Source organism: Ambystoma mexicanum, chromosome 4q (genome assembly GCF_040938575.1).
Source record: "Ambystoma mexicanum isolate Mex_15411 chromosome 4q, UKY_AmexF1_1, whole genome shotgun sequence".
NCBI classification, from domain to species: Eukaryota; Metazoa; Chordata; class Amphibia; order Caudata; family Ambystomatidae; genus Ambystoma; species Ambystoma mexicanum.
In genome coordinates, this window is record NC_090928.1 from 398860368 (window position 1) to 398873375 (window position 13008).

Consider the following 13008-nt stretch of genomic DNA (forward strand, 5'->3'; position numbering starts at 1 on the left):
TTAAGGGTTACACAATGGGCTTCATTCTGCCGCCTGATATCCCGTTCAACAAGTGTTGTTGTAGGCTCTCCTTTTTGTATATTTCTGTTTAGGTTGATTAAACCATCTACTTTTCTCAACTTGTTTACGTCTTTACACCTTTTTCTGAACACATCTCTTTTATTTTATTTCTTCTTTAGCACATTGCTCCTGCTCACACATATTCCAATCAGCATATGGCAGAGAATGCCACACTGAGCTTCAGCGAGGACCAAATACTTAACATCATTAGAGGCCCATCGTTTTTAGACCAAGGGGATAATGCAGGCCCTATTCTTTCACAAAGCAACACAGATATGCTGCTAAAATTGAAGAAAAAGGGATTTAGAACCGAACTAAACGCTCATTTTTTAAGAGAGTACCTGCGAGCTAGCATCATACTAACAGGTTTGGTCATACGTAATGAACCATGATTATTCTTAGAGGACGAAGAATATAAAATGTGGTTTAGCAAAATTGCCACTAAATGTAGCATAGATTTGATGGCATTGACCATATCTACAGGCCAAAGATTAGCCATATCACTACAGAAGGAGATTGAGGCAGATGAACTAAAAATGATATCTAATCATCTGATTGTTAGCCCAGAGGACAAGCTAAGAGAGATTGAAAAGCTCTTCGAAGAATTTAAAACATCTACGCTGTCTAAAAAAATGAAGAAACTTGGAAAAGATATCCAAGAATTCAAGATCGAGAGAATATATCCCTACTTTAGTGCGGACTACCTGCAACAGAAAAACCAGGAAAGATCCCAACAGACCGAGCGGAATAGAAGAGGATCTAGAAGGTGGGTTACATTTTCAGACACCAGCAGTGATTCTGCAGGTGAAGATCTGGGACCCCAACAAACATTTAGACCAAGAGGCCAGAGACCTTTTTTAGGAAGAGGCCAGTTTCGGGGTTACCAAGGGTACTTCTACAGCCAGACATGGGACCCATGGGGAGGCAGAAGGTGGCAACGGCCACGCAGGAGAGGCTACACTAATAGAGGTCACCCGTACCCCTCCAACAACAAATATAGAAGTTAAAACAAATCCAGTCTTTCATTTGTCAGACATAGAATTGTCTGGTATACAAATTCAGCTTCTTGAAAAGGCCTTTCTTTTGTCCCGTCCCTACTAATAGAACGGATTGGTACTCTACTGAAATAGAGATTAGAAAGTTTTTCGGAAAACTCAGACTCAGTAACTTCTTTTGTGAACAGGAGGAGTGTAAAAATACTTTGGACTCCGGGCTGAGGGTCCCCTCTACTTTCACTCCCTCGGACAACCAGGTGGCAGAGGAAATTGTTCTATTCGACAAATGTGGTTTGAATGACCTGAAAAGACTTCAGAATAAAACTCATCACATTAGGAATAACCTCTCGAATAAAGAAAAGAAGGCATTGGAAGAATTAACATCTAATTCACACTTGATCATCAAACCAGCAGACAAGGCGGGAGGGATTGTCCTCTTCTCTTGGACGTGGTATAATCGAATGGTACTGGATCTATTGGAAGACCCTCTAAGGTACTACCCCTTACAGAAACATCCTTTCCTGAACATAGAGAATGAGATCAGGGAGGCCACACAGCATGCAGCAGATCGCTCATGGATCACTAAGGAGGAACTTGATTATTTAAACCATTCTGAGAAAAGGATCCCCTCTTTCTGTGCCCTTCCCAAAATTGATAAACATCAAACACACCCGCCAGGGAGGCCGATTGTGTCGGGCTGTGGTTCCATTTTGGAACCTTTGTGCAAATGTCTAGACCTGTTTTTGAAACCTATTAGCCAACAAACTGCTACACATCTTAAAGACACGACAGCGACCATGAAAAATCTTTGAGGGCGAAACTTTTGATGCAGAACAAGATTTCTTAGTTACAATGGACATCAAATTGCTTTACACTAACATCCCACAGGAGGAGGCGATAGAGATAGTCCACAACTACCTTATTCATCAGACAACCCAACATAGGGTTCCAGCTGCCTTTATCGTTGAATTGATGACTATTGCACTTCAAAGGAACTACTTTCTTTATTCTGGACAATTTTATTTGCAAACAAGAAAGACGGCGATGGGAGCAGCTTTTGCCCCCAGTCTTGCGATCCTGTTCACGGCAGCCTTTGAGGCCAAATGCGTGCTTTCAGAAAGCAATATCTACAAACCACATATTAGTAAGTGGTTTAGATTTATCGACAATGTGATATTTCTATGGCGAGGTAACATCGAGTCCTTGAATTAATTTTTTGTTTATCTAAATCATCAACATACTACCATCGAGTTCACAATGGAACATTCCAAAACATTGATCAATTTTCTGGACCTTTGCATCCAAGCAGAATTGGGACATCTTTCCTGCACTCTGTATAAAAAAACAATAGACAGAAATACTTTCTTGCATTTCAAGAGTTTCCATCCTAGGTCCCTGAAAGAGAATTTTCCTATAGCCAATTCTTCAGGTTAAGAAGAAATTGTACAGCGATTACCGATTATTATGTACACGCCAATAAATTAGCTAATAACCTGGAAGAACAAGGCTATCCAAAGAAACTGGTGTTGCATGCCCTCAAAAGAGCGAGATTCACCCCCAGGGAGAACTTGTTGGAACCTAGTTTGAGAAATCGAACCCAAGATCGGATAACATGTGTGACAACTTATAGTATATAATATATTCAATTGAAAAGACCCTCTTGAAGCACTGGCTGATGGTGAGCAGTTGTCTCCCAGATAAAAGCACACCCTTGTTTGCATTTAAAAGGTCTAGGAACCTAAGATAAACTTGTTCATTCCACAAGCCAGGCTGCTCCTAGCACTAGCCATAGAGTCCTTCGACCACTGATAGGCCATTTCCCATGTGGAAATTGTCGAGCTTGCCCACTTCCCAAGAAAATGTCCAGCTTCCAAATTGAAGACAGAACATGGGATATAAGTTTTTATCCAACTGTAAAACTGTGAATGTGGTATACTGTATTCAATGTCCGTGTGGACTGAGATGTATGGGGCAGACCACGAGACCTGTCCACATGAGAATTAATGAACATCGATCAAGGATCAGGTGCAAGAATCATCAAGCACCTATGGTATCTCATTATGTCGCATTTGCTCATTCCCCCGATGACAGGCAATGGTGGGTAATCGACACGGTTAAAAATAGCTCCAATATGCAGCGAGCACTGAACAACAAAGAATCCAGATGGATCCATCGTCTGAGAACGCTGGACAAACTAAGGGGCCTTAATGAAGAATCTCCTGCCTATCAATTGCAGTCCTAGGCTCATTTACATTAAGTAAGTGCCCGCCGATATGGACCTCCAAGGCGACAGTTGCCACAAATATATGGGTGAGCCTGGAGCCCCAGACTTGATACGACCTTTAGCACTTTGTAGGCTCATCTCTTCATTTATCAAGATCCTGCTGACACGGGTGGAGAGTCTAATTTACAGAATGAGGGGCACTTGAGTGTTCTTGTCAAACTTTTACTAACCCACTAGATATGAGATGGATCATGACTGAACACTGGATTTTGCCATGTTGTAACGCTCACCTGGCTCCCACGGAGGCGCTGGTCTGGGTTGCTATGGCCTCTTCAAGCGTGATGCGCAGAATTCGGACCACCGATTGAACAGGACCCCCAAATCTTGCTTGTCTGGCCCGTAGGAATATCCTTCTGCAGATGAGAAAGGGGATTAACTTATGGTTTGGAAGGATGAACTCTCCATCCTGCTTCTGATGCAGGGGTGCGCGTTCGTCCAGTTACTTCACTGGTTTTCAGAATGGCGCTGGCAAATCCACTTGACTTTACTGAGCGATACGCCGTAAGTATGAAGATGCAAAAGTTCAAGTGTGAGCCTCCTTTTATGTTGTCTTTTTCTTTCCTTTATTTCAGGTGCAGAACAAAGGCGATGCGTTGAGGGGTTAAATTGCCGGGGTAAAACCAGGTGAGTCAGTGATGAGGGCGACCCCTCTAAATGTCTTTATAATTCCCCAGTAATGTCTTTTGTCCTTTCTCCATAGGGGCCGGGGTGAGGTACCTGCCAGAGATGTGGCGCCGACCCGAGATGTGGAATGGCTCACCAAGAATAGCCGGTAAGTAATATGGCTGAAAATCTGGCTTTCCTCTTGTGTTCCCTGGCTCACCTTTTGTCTCTTCTTCTCTCCCTTAGGTGCGGTGCAGAGATGTGGCGACCGGCACTGAGAGCTGCGATGGAGCCGGGCGGCGTCTCGGGAACAGGTGAGTGTAGCGCGCTCTGCAGCGAGCAACGCAGTGCTTTTAAATGGAAGTCTTCCTTCAGGAATGTTGGCGTGAAGATTCCGGATGCAGGTAAGAAGGTTGAAATAGTTCTTGGTTTTCACCTTTCTCTTCTCTTATTCCCTTACAGGTGTTCCAGGTTCGAGGCGGGCGTGGCTGGAGTCCAGGTGCAGGAGCAGACACGGTGAGCGTTCAGCTGCTGGGATGCAGAACAACGCGAAGCACGTGTGGCTGTCCGGGTGTGGCTTAAATAGCCTTGGAAGAAGTTCCAGGTGAGTATTCTTCCACAGCCCCACCCAAGTAACAAAATAGTTCCTTCAGAAAAATAGTCCCTCCTAAGCCTCATTTGGCTTGGTTCTTCATGCAGCATGGTCTGCTTCAGGTAAGTGCACCAAACACTTCCCTTTATGAGCCTGGCGCCTATGGCGCCAGGACTGATGTCCAACATGAGCCTGGCGCCAACGGCGCCAGGGCAGAGTCCAAAGAGCCCCTATAAAGGGCCGCTGGCCTTTTACCCGGGGCGTGATGCCTACTCCCGGGGGTGCTGGGCCTGGCCTGGTGCTCCGGGGGTAGGCATCATGACACATGTGTCAACACTGTAGGTACATGCACCACAGCATGTCCATCTCTAGTGGTATTCTCTGGCGTTGCAGTTGTCAATTCCTAATCTGGTCATTGTGCCCACTGGGTAACGCGTTCCATGCATGCCATAACCTTCAACATGCATCAACGCAGGTATATATACCACAGGAAGCCTGTCTCTAGTTGAGACCGGTTGGCCCTCTAGGTTGTAACCTCTATTTTTGCTATGATATCTGTGAAACAATGCCCTGCAGTTATTCAGCAGTGGTTTATGGCCCTTGGTCTGTAACAGGGTATCCATAGCCAGGGCCATCTTAAGCACCTTTGGGGCCCTGAGCACGGACATCTTTGGGGCCCCCCTCCACCAAACCAAAGGAATTAAGTGATCAAGAATAGCTGCACCCACTGCCCCCCCCGGTGCAATCACAACCTATAGGTTCATATGCTGCGCCACAGCATTAAAAATATGGATATTTACTACCTTTAATTCCCTTTACCCTCTTCATTCTTGCTCTAATCATGCTGATAAACAAGTACCATTTGAAGGCCAACATTATCAGTCTATGAAGAGGTTACTTCTGTTCTAGCCTAGATAAAGGAGACTTGTTATCAATGGAATCCAGGAAGGTTTGTAGATTGTAGTATTAATGCAGGACTGTATGTATAAGGTACATGTAACTCAGAATAGACAGATAACTCACTTTGCTGCATCACAGAATGCGAAGGTGCTCAAGCATGAATAGAGGAGACCAATTGGTAGGAAGGAGAAAGCTACACATACCATGGCATGGATAGTGGATGCAGATAAGAAATTACCAAGGTGTAAGTATGCAGACAGACTGATATTAGAAGTGGGACATGGTTTTCAAATAGTGTTGCCATTAGAGATCAAAAGAATAAGTGCCTGGGGTGTATAATATATCAATGCTCACTATTATAGTGGAAGCAACACTATAGCCAGTGAAACCATGACTGAGGCTGTTTTGAAGATCATACCCTGAGAAGGAAATCTCTCTGAAGGGCTGACAATTTTGAAAGGTTTAGGGACTGGCAATTTCGAGAGGCTAGGCAATACAAGATTAAATTAGATGCCCAGCATTACACACACTGGTTAAGGGGTGAATCTGGGAGGTGTGCCAACTCTGCAATTCCTGCATTTGAACACTTTCATTACCAGTTCTTACCATGAACTAAAATAATCTCATTTTATAAAACTGACTTGGAAAGTACACCAATCACATTACCAAGCATGACCGTTTTTAAAAACAAAATATAGCTTCATTCTCTCCCTCACCAAGAGAATTATAAAAGTATCAGCATACCAATCAGTGTGATTTAACAGATTTAATCTGGGTTGGTCTTTTGTATTTTAAAGCTTTACATACTTCCAAAACACCCTGGCTTGTCAAATTGTGATTTATAAACGTGCAGAAAAACCTTTGACTTTTATAAAAATGCAAAGCGTTTTTTTGTGTCAAACGAGCAGACTTTCAAATATGCTTGTCCGAGTCCTTCACCATCTGGTCCGCTCTCTTCTGTCTACCACCCCTTCCACTCAAATGGCCTACATAAGAAGAAATATCAAGTAATGGGCTAAACGATGCCACCAGCATGCGAGGAGGCAAACTTCACAGAAGACAGTACAATAAGATGATTGATAAGGATCACTGTATTGTCTGCTGGCGAAGCCAGGATACAAGCATGAATGCTTTGGTTCCAAATTCTGATACTTGTTCATCTCTTGGAGTAACACCTTCACCATAAGGATATGTTTCTTTTTATAGCAACCCCTATCTGGTGCAAGTATATTGCTGATAATAGTACCTGTTGTGCTGCAAGACCAAGTACATATGCAGGCAGGTTTATAAACTTCAGACATAGGAAATGCTCAGCCAGCCTTACAGGAATGGGCTATTCTAATCTTGCATAGGAACACATATCACTGCAATGAGTGCTTAACACACTGAGCTAACTTCTGAACCATTGTGGCACTCAATTTACCAATATGCATTTCAAATTTGGCTATTGCACATGATCAACATAATTGCCACAGGAAGGAAAGAATGCTACAGGAATTGTGCTGCAAGGAACACACAAACTATATATTTACACCTAGAAACACTTGTGTATAGGCTCGTTATAAATGCCATATCATATCATATCTATACCACAGTGAAGACAGAAAAGCATTAGATGATGAATTGATCGAGGCAGAAAGTACAAAACGGACAGGCAATAAGTTTAGAGCCATAGCACCATGCAATAAAATATCCTGATGTGTGCTATTCAAATCTGGTGAACAAAGGAATCTTACTTCTTTAGATCAGGTAGTCTTGTTGGGCCCCCTCCAAGGTGGGGGCCCTGGGCTAGTGCCCCTTTTGCCCTCCCATAAAATCGTCTCTGTCCATAGCAACCATAGCCAGGTTGGTTACAGTGGCTATTCCTGTTTTTCACAGGGTGTTATTCCAATTTTGGCCACTGGGCTCTAATGGCGCTCTTTTTAAGTTCAAGCTGTGTTCCCTAGGTTGTGTTCCCATAGTGATTTGGACACACAGCAAGGAGACACTCTATCCACCGGATTCTCGACCGTATCACGGTAATCAAACAGCTTGTGGCGCGCTCGCACTAGTGCAGGTCCATGAAACCATGCAAAACCATCTGGGACCCCCTTTTCAAACCTTCTCTTCATCTGTTTCGCCATTACAGTGACTTATTCACTGGTGCGCCCGCAGACTGACCTCACGGCTCGAAGACTTAGCGGCCATGACAACTCGGCAGCACGGATGTCAGCAGTTATATAAGGTATAGTTAGCCTTTTCTTCTCCCATCTACTCTTGCTTATTTTTTACTAATACGATGAGCCTGTGCATACCACTTCTTTTTTGGCACTCTGGGGATTGCGTGTATATCATATATATATTTTTTCCCCCAGATGCAGTCGGACGGAGTGTTTGTATGAATTGCAGTTTGCTTCAATGCTTTCCGGCATGTTTGCATCTCCGTGTACAAATTGATGGACTCCATGTGTCACACAGTTGCCTCCATAATGCTTACCGCCGGTGAAGGTAATATCGGCCTCTCTTGCCTTTGGTTCAGCTGGCAGCATAATTAGAGCCAGCGTGACATGGAGCGCTCATGTCGTCAGGGTAGATGGTGCCCCCCATTTAATATTTATTTATTTTTATGTTTATTTGCATGGCATTGGTATTGTGGGCCCACTCGATGTGCATGTTTTCTTGTTCTTACTATATGAGGAATTCCAGCCTGAAGGGGCCCTTCCCTGGTGGATGCTCATAGCAGTAGTCAATTTAGTGTGTATGCTCACATCCACACTCTATACCAACAAATGACAGGGGACATCACTTGAATGGCAACTGCGTCACCCTTTGGACATTCTATTAGACCTTAATTGGTCCCCCCCCTTTGGTCTTGGTCTGTCACTCTATGGTGCTTGAAGTGTTTGCATTCTCGCTATATACCCACCTATATACTGTGTCCTGGATCATGGGAGAACATGTTCTTAAATTCTGTATCTCAATCTGACTAAGCTCTGTGCTTTTCTTCATTCTACAGAATCCTAATTTTTTTTTTTATTTCACTCCTCTTCTCAGACCTCAGAGAGGTCTGGAGAGCCAGGCACTTTCATTTTTAAATGTTTTGTGACTTGTTCTTCCTTCTGTTTTTATCTCCTTTCTTTTAGGGGCCCTGCTCTTACACATCTGACCTTAGGTCCTGAGGAAGGCGGCCTTTTTTCGATCGATACGCCAAAACATATTTCACCACGCCATTTTAACTTTCCCAGCAGGTGTGAGCGATGTGCCTGTGCATTTACAGACAGGCCATACATGTAAACCTTTAGTAGCGCTGTAAGAAACAGTGGGATATTGTTCGCACATGAACCAATTACCATTAGATATAATCTGAAGTTCTACAAAAAAAAGGAACACTGTTTGATACTGTGGGACAATTTTGACTCTCAAATTGAACTGGAGTTGGAATATTATTGAGACTTTGTTCTCAAATCCATTAGTTATCAACGTGATGGAATTGGATGACTTTTTTTGGAAAGAAATTAATTTGTTATAGTTATTTTGCAGCACCCCTTTTAGGATACTAATCCAATTTCTGTGATTTTTTGTGAAATTCCATGCTTATTGTGAAGCTTCTTTTTTTCTGCTTTGCTTGTTGATATCACTTATCATTGATGATTTTGTTTAACCATGATGTTTTTTCTTTTTCTCTTCTTCTTTTGAAATATGTTCAAATTTGAGATTGTTTTAAACAAAATTGATATATGTTTTGCAACAAATTGTGAAAAGTACTTGAGTTTATTGTTAGATTCTATGCTCAATGAAGTTGATAAATTGAGAAAAATGGCTCAGATAAATGTATACATTTTGGGTTTATATATATGTGTTGTTATTTTGAACACATAGAGAACATTAGGACACTATCTGGGAATAGTGATTAGAACATCCAGGTAGGAGTGATCGTTTATTGCCCATTTTCGCTTTTTCATTTTGGACAAATCGGGGGTGTAGGTAATTCATGCATTGATATGGGAGCACCGTATACAGCTAGCGTATGGACAGAAATGTGACAATTCCAGTTAAATCTTAATTGTCATGTACGTTTGGTATGTCCTGGGTACATTTTTGTATCCCCATACAAGGAAAATATCCCACACTACTCATTTCTCAGGCTATTGTTACTCTCACAAGCAGGGTTGCAATGTATTAGTTGTGAGGCGGTAGAAATGTGGCACACCGGGAGTGGGAGGGATTGTCATTGGAGTTTTTCATTGCTTCTCTATGCCTTGTGCCTTCTCCTAGCATTGCACACTGCAGAGAAAATACAGTGATTCACCTTATACATGCTCTGCTCCTGGAGAGCAAGAAAATTTAATGAGGAATCAGATCTTGTATGTGGTATGTCCCCACATTTTATCACTGTAGTTGTTGGGCCTACCAAGTTTAGGAGAGTGGCGATAGCGTGGTCTGTATGGTCCGTGTAGGACCATGGAGAACTGGAAGCCCAGACCAGTTGCAGAGTTGCTTGCAGTTTACAACATGACATTGCTCCTAGTATGCAGTAAATTGCAAAAGAACTGAACATTCTGAAGCTTAATACTGTATCTTCCAACGGTTCATGCAGAGAGCAAACTATCTGTAGACTTTGAACTTTTGAACTTCTGAACTGGGTCAGGCTGGATAGTGTCACGTTGACGTCTCCATGGTTATGGGGGGCGGGTTGTGGGCCAAAGGGGAAGTGACGTTGGGAGATACGGGATGTGACGGGTGGCGGGAGGAGGGATTGGGGAGTTGAATTTGGGAATTGAATAAAGGAAGACATGTGCCATACTCCTCTGTGTTGGTCCCTCTTTTCACGTGCGACGCACCCTGCCCCAAGGCTCACCCACGCCACGACAGATAGTGGGAGCACTTCTCTTTGCTGGACAAACCGGGGTTGAATACTTTCTTCTTTGTACTCCTTTGAACTGAATCCAGTAACGTTGTTGTCAGCATTCATTGGAAAAAGCGTATACGTGCGCCTATTTTAGTCCAGTCTACTTTCAATTGAGCAGAGAAATATGTAAGATTGAGAGTCTCTGTAAGTCTCTGGGAGTCCCTGGTGGCTTGCTTTCTTGAAACTCCCAGATATTCATACTTACTGCACAGTCCTGGGAGGAAAAAAATTAATACAAAAAAATAAAACCCCAGACCGGCCACCAACAAGAGAGTGAAAGCCGTTTCTTTTTCCCCCGCAGGAAACGTGTGCTGAGCACTTACCCTGAATCTGTCTTGTTCTAGTACTAAATCATCTCTGGAAAACGGAACAGTATGGCGCAGCTTGAATGGTGAAGCTTAGTTGTACTTTATTAAGACTGAACAATCCTTTGTATACTAATTGACCGGGTGTATTTACTGTTTCCCCTATTGCCTTTAGTTCCTCTTGTACACAGCTAGAATATGGCACGAGAAAATAGAGAGTGAAATTTGTGTGTGCAATTGAGAGTGACTGTGGACCTAGAGCCTTTGAACTCTGAACATCTTTCAATAATTCTAAATATTCTCCACAAAGACGACAAAAGCAACAAAAAGAAAAATGGTATAGACTGTCTAGTGAGATGGGATGTGTGTTGGTATTCATGCTTTGTATTGTTCTGTACAATATTAGCCTGCTATCAGTACATTTCTCATTATTTAGAGAGGACTGCGGGCCGGGTGCCTTTGAGCTCTCTTTATTCTTAGTATACGCAAGTGCAAGTCTGGAATGGTGCATTGATGTGTTTTGATAATTGTACTCATTGTAGACTATATATTCTTTTTTGTGTTATTGGTCAAACACAATTTTCAACCTTTAACATTAAGAAATTCCAATTTCAAAACGCTTAGGTCCTATACAGTCTCTTTAAAAGTCTTTTTGGTTTTCCAAATCTTTAGATGGTTGCTCATTCGTCTCCAAAAGTGCCAAGCAAATCTGTTCCACCAATTTTAGGGCACTCACTGTCTGCCCAAGTTTATCAACCATCATTATACGCTCCCACCATTCTTCCTCAACAATTGCATTTCGCGCCTTGAAACACTTGTGTATAGGCGCGTTACAAATACCATATCATATCATATCATATCATACAATAACACTGAGGTGTTCTTCAAGTAAATGTTCCTTTGTTCCTTATTTTTTGGAATCTCGGGCAGGAAAGTGTTAGAAGCCTCATAGTTTCTAGGATTTTTAATTTTCTACAGAAATAGCAACCTGCCTCTTGAGCGGCGAGTTGTTTTCTGAGGTACTGCACTTCTCTTGACGGCAATAAATTGAGTCTGCATCAGATCAGTAGGCTCCTATAGTGATCTGATGAAAATCTTGTAAGATACAGAGGGGGTGATTCAGTTGTTTCTTTTCCCAAATTATATTATGACAGTAGATATTTTTCACCTTGTGCAGGTCCGTATCAATCCAGTCCTTCTCACGGAGCAGTTTCTTGGCCTTTTCCGGGTTGTCTTTGAGAGTCTCTGTTAGGATATTATTTTTTTGTAGTAGTTGTCTTTACATTTCTGTCTCCAATTACATAGGAGTTTCTCGGGTGTGTTGTTTCCTGGATTTGCTAATATCTCAAATGGGATAGGTGGTGAGTCTAATACACATTTGCAAAAGAGGGAGATAGTTTTCCATAGGACTACCGAGGCCATAGATTGTAACCTTAGCTCATGTCTGATTGTTTCAATTTTTACACAATTTGGTAGTTGTAGTATTTTCTGCCAGAAATTGGCCTCCAGCTTCCCCCATTCTGTCCAGGAAAGATTAAGGCAAGTCTCAGCGCCATGGGTCAAAATCGGTACGACCTTTTGTTTATAAAAGGAGATAATCAGCAACATAGAATGAGTGCCGTATCTCTGGTATAGGGCTCTCCGTTGATTTGTTAGTTTTTCAAGTCGTTCTCTGATGAAATTGATTTGAGCCCGTTCATTGATGTTTTTGTTAATTTTGACCCGAGGTATGTTATAGTATCCACTACTTTCAGCTCCTTTTGTTCAATTCTCCACGTGAAAGTGTTCCTTTTCTTCCTTGCCCCTAGGGCAGATTGCATAACCATGATCATCGATGTGTCGGCATTGATTTTCATATTATTTACATCAAGGTAGATTTTGAGTTCCACAAATCGGCGCTGAAGTCCGATTGCCGTTAGGTCAATGAAAACGATATTGTCCGTGTAGAGTAGAGAGCTCTGTCCCTTCAAGTTTTGGCGGAAAGGCTCCAATTTTTTCCTGGGACTCTTTTATATCTGCCAGATACAATATAAACAGAAAAGGAGCAAGCGCACAGCCCTGTGTGATACCCTTGGACGTCAAGATTTTATCTGTTGTATCCCCTCCTTTTGAGACAATTATTTTAATTGATGTACCCGAGTAAAGTGCTTTTATTGCTTCCAAGAGATCCCCATGGCATTGCATCAAAGGCCTGTTTGAGGTCCATAAATCTGAAGTAGATATTTCCTTTTGTTTCGAGGGCTCGCAATTTTAGGAGGTTTAATAGAAAAAGGTTCAGCGAAGTGCCCACTCCAGTTAGAAACGCAGTCTGGCGTTTAGCCAGAATTTCTGCCTTAATAGCCCATTTTTTCAAGTCTCGTAGTAAGATTGAGGTGAGGATC